The following is a 9,205-nucleotide window of genomic DNA, read 5'->3' on the forward strand; positions in this document are numbered from 1 at the left end:
ATATATATATATATATATATATATATATATATATATATATGTATGTATAGTGTTGGTTCATGAATGCAAGCAGAAACACTCATCAATAAGATTAAATTCAAAGGAACAGCTCTCTTTCTCACTGTCTCTCTGTCCTAGTAAGATCGTTCTAGGTGAAGAATGAGTTGGAATCCGTCTCCTCCTCCTCCTCATCCTCTTGTTGTAATATTCAACCAAAATGATGGGCTTCATTGTCCCAATAAAATAGAATAGAATATAATATAATATAGAACAAGCTAAGCTAGGAGAAAAGGAGGCCCCGTGAATGGTATGGGCATGTCCAATAATTGACGTCGGGAATGGAGAGGCAAAAGTCGTCGGGAATTTCATATTCCAAATATTTGCGTCTGCCACTTGTCAGGGCCACTCCAGCCGACGAATCCATATGCTGCCCCTCAAGTCATCGAATCCAGCAACCACGTCATCCATGCAAACACACTTAATACGTAACAGCATGTTTATCAGGCAATTAGCTTCAGTGCTAGTCTAGGCTAATTACTTTGATACTGTGAAAGGGACATCTCAATCATTTCATAAATTTTATCTCAAGATTTAAGTTTTGGGTTATTATATCACGTATATATAGGAAACATTATAAGCACCGTTTTAGTGTTGTAATCTCCTCCTTCATTGTTATGTATTGCTTTGCATATATAAATAAAAAAATTAGTTAACTAAAAGTTATATCTTACATTTTTTTTTAATTTGATATCAAAGTCTTTTATTATTAAAATTCCCCTCTTCCTCTTTCTCTCCCAAATAAATTTTATTACTGCTGTTGTCTTCTCTCTTCATACTAGCATTTCAGACTAGCCAGGCAGCTAGCTATAAGTTGCTGATGGTGCTGTTCTTCCACAACAAAATCTCTTTTGCTTATAGAACACATCAAAGACTTTTCTTCTCATGTTTTTGTTGTTCCCTTTAATATTATGAGAATACCAATTCTAGCTATAGTAGCTTTGTCTAACACCCAACAAGTTGTTTCGTTGAAACTTATGAATATAAATTATCTCTATTAACAAATGTAGATGAAGTCATATTTTCTTAGTTAAGGTGTTTTTTACTTTGTTAATGACTCAGTATTGTGTCCTTCATCTTATGTTTCTGACAGTTTTGTTGGTTCCTCTTCAACAATCAACCTTTCTTTTATTCATTGGAAGCAATAGGATCAACTTATTTTGAGCGCATTACTCTCTTCTCTCTTCATGGATGTGTTGCACCTCATGGTAGATTGTCATACTTTGCATTATATTTGGCGCACTCTTGAAAAAGCTCTCGCATCTTTGTCTAACTCTCCCATTATACAACTTCATGGTTCCTTTCAAGATCTTTAGCAAGATGATGCATCGGTTACTATATACATGCAGCAAGCAAAATCATTATTTGACAAATTAGATGTTGTTGGTCGGCCTATATCTCTTGAAGATTTCAATCTATATATGTTTTGTGGCCTTCGTAGTAAGTTCAAAGACTTGGTAACTAGTCTTGTAATCAATGCAGAATTGCTGTCTTATACTAACCTTCACAGCCACCTTTTTACCCATGAATTTCTGCACAAGAACTCCCTTCATTCCATGGATGCAAACTCATCTCTATTGTCATCACCTCTATTATCGCAGTCATAACTGCTGCCAACACCCTTTACTTATCTTGCTACATCTCATCACAACCCCAATTTCAACTATAATAAGGGTTGCTCTCATGCAACTGATATCCTAACAACAACCATTACAATAATTAGAATAGGTCCTTAGTTATTGCCAACTAGAGATAGAACAACTAGCAGTAGAACATACATACTACAGGGTTTGGATAACAGAATGTCAAGTGTCAATTATGCTCAACCTTCGGCAACACAACTCTATATTATGTCTAGTTTCATGGTAGTACATAACAACCCTCTTCTCATCTTGATGTTGGGAACATTTTTGCTACTACTTGGTTCTTGGGCACTAGCACGAACCAACACGTTACACTTGACCTTGCAACATTGACTGATTTTACATCATATCTTGGTAATGATCATATGCATGTTAGTGACGGTAAGTGCCTTGCTATATCACATATTGGACATACCGTGTTACATTCCTTAAAACATATTTTTAAATTATCTAATATTCTTCATGTGCCTCGTAATACCATACTACTACTTTATGTTCAAAACTTTTATCATGATAATCATGTTTATTTTGAATTTCATGCTTCTATGTTTTATGTTAAGGATCTCATCACAAAGAAAGTGCTTATTTATGGTTAGAATAATGATGATCTCTATGTCCTATCTAAGTTTTCTACCATATCAATCCCTCAAGTGTATTGATATTCTTGTATTTCCTTGACTGCTGATCTGTGGCATCATCATTTGATCTTCTTGCATCTCCATAACTGTTGATCTATGGCATCGTCGTTTGAATCATCCAACTTCCTACATTTTAAATTTATTAGTTTTCAAAAATAAAATAATTTGTACTTCTAGATGTTTTCTTGCTCAATGTCAAACTTATCCGTTAGGTAAGCCATCACGTCTATCATTGTGACCTACGGGTCACAAAACTATTGCCCACTTAATTTAATATGTAGTGACGTTAGGGGCTTTGCTCCTATATTTTTTCTGATGATTTTTGTTACTTTATTATCTTTACTGATTTATATACCAAACATATATAGTATTACCCTTTTGTTGTAAAATTTGATCTGTTTTCTATTTTTCATCATTTTCAAATACTTATTGAGCATCAATTTTCATGTACAATTAAATCTATTCAAATTGATTGGGAGTGGCGAATATCATTAATTACATTAGTTCTTTTAAATTATTGGTATTCATCACAAGTTAATTTGTCTTTATATCAATGAACAAAATGACACAGTTGAGCATTGTTATCAGCACATTGTCGAAACCGATCTCAACCTTTTAGGCTAATGTAGTGCACTGTTATGATTTTGGAAATATACTTTTAAATCATTAGTATATATTTTTAATTGCATGCCTACTTTTATTCTCTAAAATAAATCTCTGTTTAAGTGTCTGTTTCATCGTACTCATAATTATAACTTTCTATGTGCTTTGGGGTGTCTTTGTTTTCTATTTTTTCATTCATATCATGCTTATAAGTTGGATTTTTATTCCTCCCCACATGTGTTCTTAAGATATAGTTCTTCTCATCTTGGTTGTCGTTATCTTGACTTAATATCAAAACGTATTTATATCTCCTATCATGTTTATTTTCATGAAAATATGTTTTCTTTTGTGAATTATGAATAGATAGCACAATAACTAGTTACCTATACACATCATACACACCTCTTATCCTTCAATCCTTCCCAAACCTTTCAGTCTTAACCCCACAAACTCGTCAAACCTACACCTCTAACTTGCCATCTGTTACACCCCTTCATACCCACCACTTGCCCATCAAGTCTGCAACCATTCCATCACCACACAGTCTTGTCATACTATCACCATCTACTTGTTTTTCTAATGATCATTATGTAGGAATATGTTCTCCCTCTACAAAAGTTCATGCTTCCAGGTCTACCGCTATAGAATAGAGTGGTTCTATAATAGGTTCTCTATAGTCTATTATGTAATCTACCCCCTTGACAAGTTCCCCAGTTGATATGCAACTTTATGTTGATCTTTATTCGTATCCTTTTTAACAACTTAGTGGTACAAGTTCTTCTCTCCCTCGACTTGCTGCTTGTCAGTATCACATAGTCCTTCATCTTCAACAATTGAAAATAACATTGTTAACAACGCTTTCCATCGTCATTGCTACTTTAATATGTCGGGTAGTGTCTCCTTTTACCCATGAACCCATTGCTTTTACTAATGCTAATAGGTATGAGGTTTGATATAGTACTATGTGTAAGGAAATTCAAACCTTGCATGCTAACAAAACTTGAACCTGGGTTCCCTTTCATCCCTTAGTGAATGTTGTTGGTAGTTTATGGGTGTACAAGATAAAATACCAGGTTGATGGTAGCATTAAAAGGTATAAGACATGCCTAATTACTAGAGGTTTTACTCAGCAAGAAGGTATTGATTACTTTAAAACTTTCAGTTATGTTATCAAATAAGCTACTTTTAGACTAATCTTCACCATTATGGTTTTGCGTGATTGGAAGATTTATCAACTTGATATCCATAATGCATTTCTCAATGGAGTTCTAGATGAAAAGGTCTACATAAAACAACCCAGGTTTTGTTGACTTTATTTTTCCCTTTCATGTGTAGATTGCATAAGTCTCTATATGGTTTAAAATAGGTTTCGCAGGTATGATACACTTATCTGAATGATTTTTTGCTTTCTATTGGTTTTTGCGTTTTCAAAGTCCTTATTTATCTTCTCTCTTGGTATTGATATCTGTTATCTCTTGGTTTATTTTAATGATATTCTAATTACATGTAGCAACTCTACCATCCTTAAACACTTAATAAAGTTGCTGAGCTCAGAGTTTAAGCTTCACAACTTAGGTACTATTCATTATTTTTTTAACATTGAGGTCCAGTTCACCGGTATGGATCTGATGCTATGACAACATAAATATACGTTTGACATCCTCACTCGAGCTAGTATGATATCTTGCAAACCTATTGATACTCCTATCTCTATTTCTAAAGTTATCATACTGTCAAATCCTTTGTTTCATATTCCTACATGTTTTTGTCAAATTATAGGTGCTCTTTAATATCTCACATTTACAAGACCAAACATTTGCTTTGCTATTAGCACAGTCTATTAGTTTATGTATGCTCCTTCATATTCTAATTGGGCTGCAATTAAATGCATTTTATGTTACCTTCAAGGTACGGTAATATATGACCTACTTATTCTTTTGTGTTACATGGGTTTATGAATTTAGATTGAGTAAGTAGTATTGATGATCGAAAATCTATATGTGGTTATCTTTTTTTCTTTAGTCAGAAGCTGATTTCGTGGAAATTAGGTAAGCAACATATAATTACTCGTTTCTCTACTGAAGCTGAGTATAAAGCCTCAACAAATGACATTGTTGAGGTTATTTGGCTTCAATATTTATTGACAAATCTCCAGGTTCCTTCTGTTTATGCTCTTACCATTTGGTGTGATAATCTTGGTGCCTTTTGCTTATCTACAAATTATGTTATATTGAGATTGATTATTATTTTGTACAAAATAGAGTTGCGAAGAAAGAGATTCAAATTCATTTTATTTTGTACAATATTGGCTTTCAAGTTAGCGAATTAACTAAGATTATGATTTAAAAATAAGTTTGTTTCAAAAAATTTAAAACAATCTTGTTTTGATGAAAAAAATTAATTAAGAATAAAATCCAACCAAAATTGGATTTGAGTCAGCCGGTCCCATGTTCTTTTAAGTATGCTACTTGCTAAGACAATGTTTTATAAGGTCTTTTATTAAAAAGAGAGAGAGAGAGAGAGAGAGAGTTGAATATCAAGGTTTTTTAAGGAGTAAAAAAAAGATATTAATACTAGTTGAGTAACTGTTCATTCATCACAAAGTATTATGCGGATAAGCTTGGAGTTTCAATAAAAATTACAACTTAGGGCAATATTCACTTTGTATAGCAAAGGTCGAAGCTCATGTTGGACAGAGACAGGGAAAGGATAAGAGGACAAGTTCACTTGATGAAAAGGAAGGACAGTGAAGCAAGTCCTACGTAAGATCAAATATATAATGACCTTACAACCATTGCTCAAACACATGAAAGCGAACTGCTGTACTGGTGAGATGTTTTCATTTCTTTTATGGTGCATGATAGCAGATGGGCTAAACTTTGAAGGTCTAGACAGACTGTGAACGAGGAGGGTGAAAGGTGGAATGAATGGTGTGGTGAGCATGACTGTGGTGTGATGTTAGCACGATAGAGAAGCTGGTGAGGGCCAAAACTCATAGGAATTGGTTTCTGCTGCTTCTGTGGTTCACTTGACGTGTCGGAATCTTGTCCTTTAGGCTTTATAGTGCTGCTTTGTTTCCATTTCTGCACCCAGTGTCCTGTCATTGTTGAAGGGCTCACATGTACAGTTCAACCCTACAGGCTGTAGCAGTACATTTATCGGGCCCCGAGACAAGAAGAGATAATAAAGGGACATGAAAGTGAGAGAAAGAGCAGAGGGGGGCCTCTCCTCTTCATAAATAACTTATAATAAGACGCACGAGCTACAAGAATCATCAAAAAAATTAAACAAATTGGAAAAATGTAAAAAATAAAAATAAAAAAATGGTTTGCTGGGTTGGCTTTGAATCTTATTCGTTCTTTGTAATTCCATTTTTCATTGAGTGATAGTTCTTGCGATTTTATTACCCAGCAGCTTCATTATTTTAGATTTAAAAAAAAAAACACTAAAATATTCTCTGATCGGGTTTTATATATTAAGATTAAATCTCTTTCATAATATCTTACAAATGGAAGATAATTTTGATGAGTTGAACTTACATAATCCCCGTTTAATCAATGGAGAGGTAACGCATAAACATCATAAAGTTTAGCTTTATTGCTCCCTCCCCAACAATTTTTAGTGCTGCCTTGTGAAAGAAAGAAAAAAAAAACCCATCTTCTTAGCTCAAAACTGGTCCTGCCAGTGAGTGATGATGATGCGCCTAATGTACTTATGCGTTGATGCCCTTGATTGCTGCTAAGAAGCAGAAGAGACAACACAGAGAAAGAAAAAAGAATAAACAAAAGGTGGGAAAAAGATGAAAAACAAAGAAAGATGGCTTCGTGTGCGCATGATCTGTGGTTTAAATCTGACAATTTACTGTGTGTGTGCATGGACCACTATGAGAAAAGTTGAAAAACCTTATATCACAAGTGTTAAATCACTGTCACAATCTTGTTACCACATATTGATTCTGTTGCTACCTGTGCTAAAGGCCAAGTCAGTCGGCAAGCTTTTTTTTTTTTTTTTGCCCCTTCATTTTTTAGGTTTCAACAAAACACTGCCAAGGATTTATTACCTTGTTGACTTCTGTTTTCCTCATTTTAAAAAAAAAACTCCTGTCTTGATTAAGGAGATCGTGTTGTTTCCGCGTTCCATTTGATCGTATTTTAAAAATACTTGTTTATATAAATATATTGAATTATTTTTTTATTTTTTAAAATTTATTTTTAATATTTACACCTTCAAATAGTAAAAAATCATTTTAAACAAAATCAATTTTCAAGTTTTAAACGAACTTCTGATTAACAGAATTGCCACTAAGTTAATAATAAAAAGAAAAAGAAGAAGTGTTTAGCTTATTGTCATGGTAGTATTTTTAGTATGTTTTGTAAGTGTGATTATAATTGTTTTTTAAAATATTTTTTATTATATATTAAAATAATATTTTTAAAAAAAAATTATTTTTGATATTAATATAATAAAATAATTTAAAAATATTAAAAAAATATTAATTTAAAGAAAGGAAAAAAATTTAAATTTTTTTAAAAAAATTTTTGAAACGCAAAAACTAATATACTTTTCTAAGATTTGGATTTGGAGAGAACTTTTTTTTTATTTAATTTCTTTTATACTTGTTCCCGACTACATCATAATATTGAGCTGCTGTGAGAAGATGTGATGAGAATAGCTATTCCAAATTAATCATATCATAAACGACACTAATGTTCTATCTAGAATTATTAGTGGTAGGAACATTTTAACGTCATGAATACAGTTTCTTGTTACATTGATGGGGATTTAAGAGCATATAAGTTGCTCGAAGCTCGTTGAATCTTTTAGTTGATAGAAAAATAGTGATATCACCTGCTGGCCATGATACAAAATCTAGGCCAACAAAATGATAATTTTTAATTTAATTAGTCCCTAAACCCATCCCTTAATTTCTAAATACATGACTGAACAAGTATATCATGTGAGAAATGTGCTATATAGACTACAAAATCATTATGAATTTGGAATCAAAATTTGTAGGAATTAATCACAATATGGCAGCGATGAAAACTCGAGAGGTGAGGCCACGATTTGCTATATTGGGGGTGTTGGAATTAGAATTAGAACAAGAGAAAATGTTGTTAATTAATAAATAATTGTCAACATGAAACCACACATTTCTGTCTGTTAAGGGAAGCTTGGATTGTAAGTTCCATGGAAGACAGGATTAGGTCTAAAACATTAGTTTATACACGTAACCCTTTCCTCTCTTTTATCAATTTCATGGGTCCCCACTCATTCATGATATTGTGGTCAACTAGAACTTCCCAACTTTCAGTTCATGAACCTATCCATCTTCAACCTTAATAATGTTTTTTATTTATGATTTTTTAGTGAAGGATGACATTTTTTAGCTAAAACATGTGACAATGTTGGTATTATATATTATATATTTGTGGTTTTAAGTTATTTAAGCAATTTCTTTTTCTTTTTTTGTGTGTGTGTGTGGAACAATCAAGACGTGCCATTAATTTTCAATGCATATATAATTGTGTGAACCATGAGTAGTCTAGCTAGCAATTGTATGAGGATTTCCTTTTCTAGCCAAAAATTGTTGAGAAAATAGAAACCAAACACCCACCATTTCTCTCAATATTCCTTTTGTTTTCTCTCTTCAAGTTAATTAGGTGTGGATTAAGTATTGCTAAGTATTCTTAAAGTATCTTAACTAAACAACGGTAATTTATCTTTTTTAAAAATAAAATTTATTTTATTTATGATATTTAGAATGCTAGCAACTCTAGGAATAACAATAAATAAAAATTCTATCATCATAGTTATTATTATTATTATTATGATGATGATGAGCTGGATTTGATATCAAAATGCTTAGAATACAAACAAGCACTCAAGCTAATAGGAGTATATTGCATGTGCACATGTTCCTCAAGTACAGAACTCCTTTCATGCATCTTGGACCAAAATGGATGTTTTGGAGATGGAACCTCGCGGATCACTTAATAGTTTAGTTGCAGTACTCTTAGCATGATGAATCTTGACAATGGTGAGCATCATCCTTTAAAATATGGGTGAGGACATATACGCTGTTCTTCGCCAGGAAGCCATGAGACAGCTTGGATTTTTATCTAATGTTCCCATAAATGACTTGGTTACATGTCCAGACATAGATTGGCTGGAAATTCCATTGCAGTCAATGAACCTGGTAACAGAATCAGACAGCATGCTGGCACAACTTAAAGAGAACGTCAGTCTTGAAATGGAGATTAG

The sequence above is a fragment of the Populus euphratica genome, unplaced genomic scaffold (genome assembly GCF_000495115.2).
Source record: "Populus euphratica unplaced genomic scaffold, PopEup_1.0 scaffold114.1, whole genome shotgun sequence".
NCBI classification, from domain to species: Eukaryota; Viridiplantae; Streptophyta; class Magnoliopsida; order Malpighiales; family Salicaceae; genus Populus; species Populus euphratica.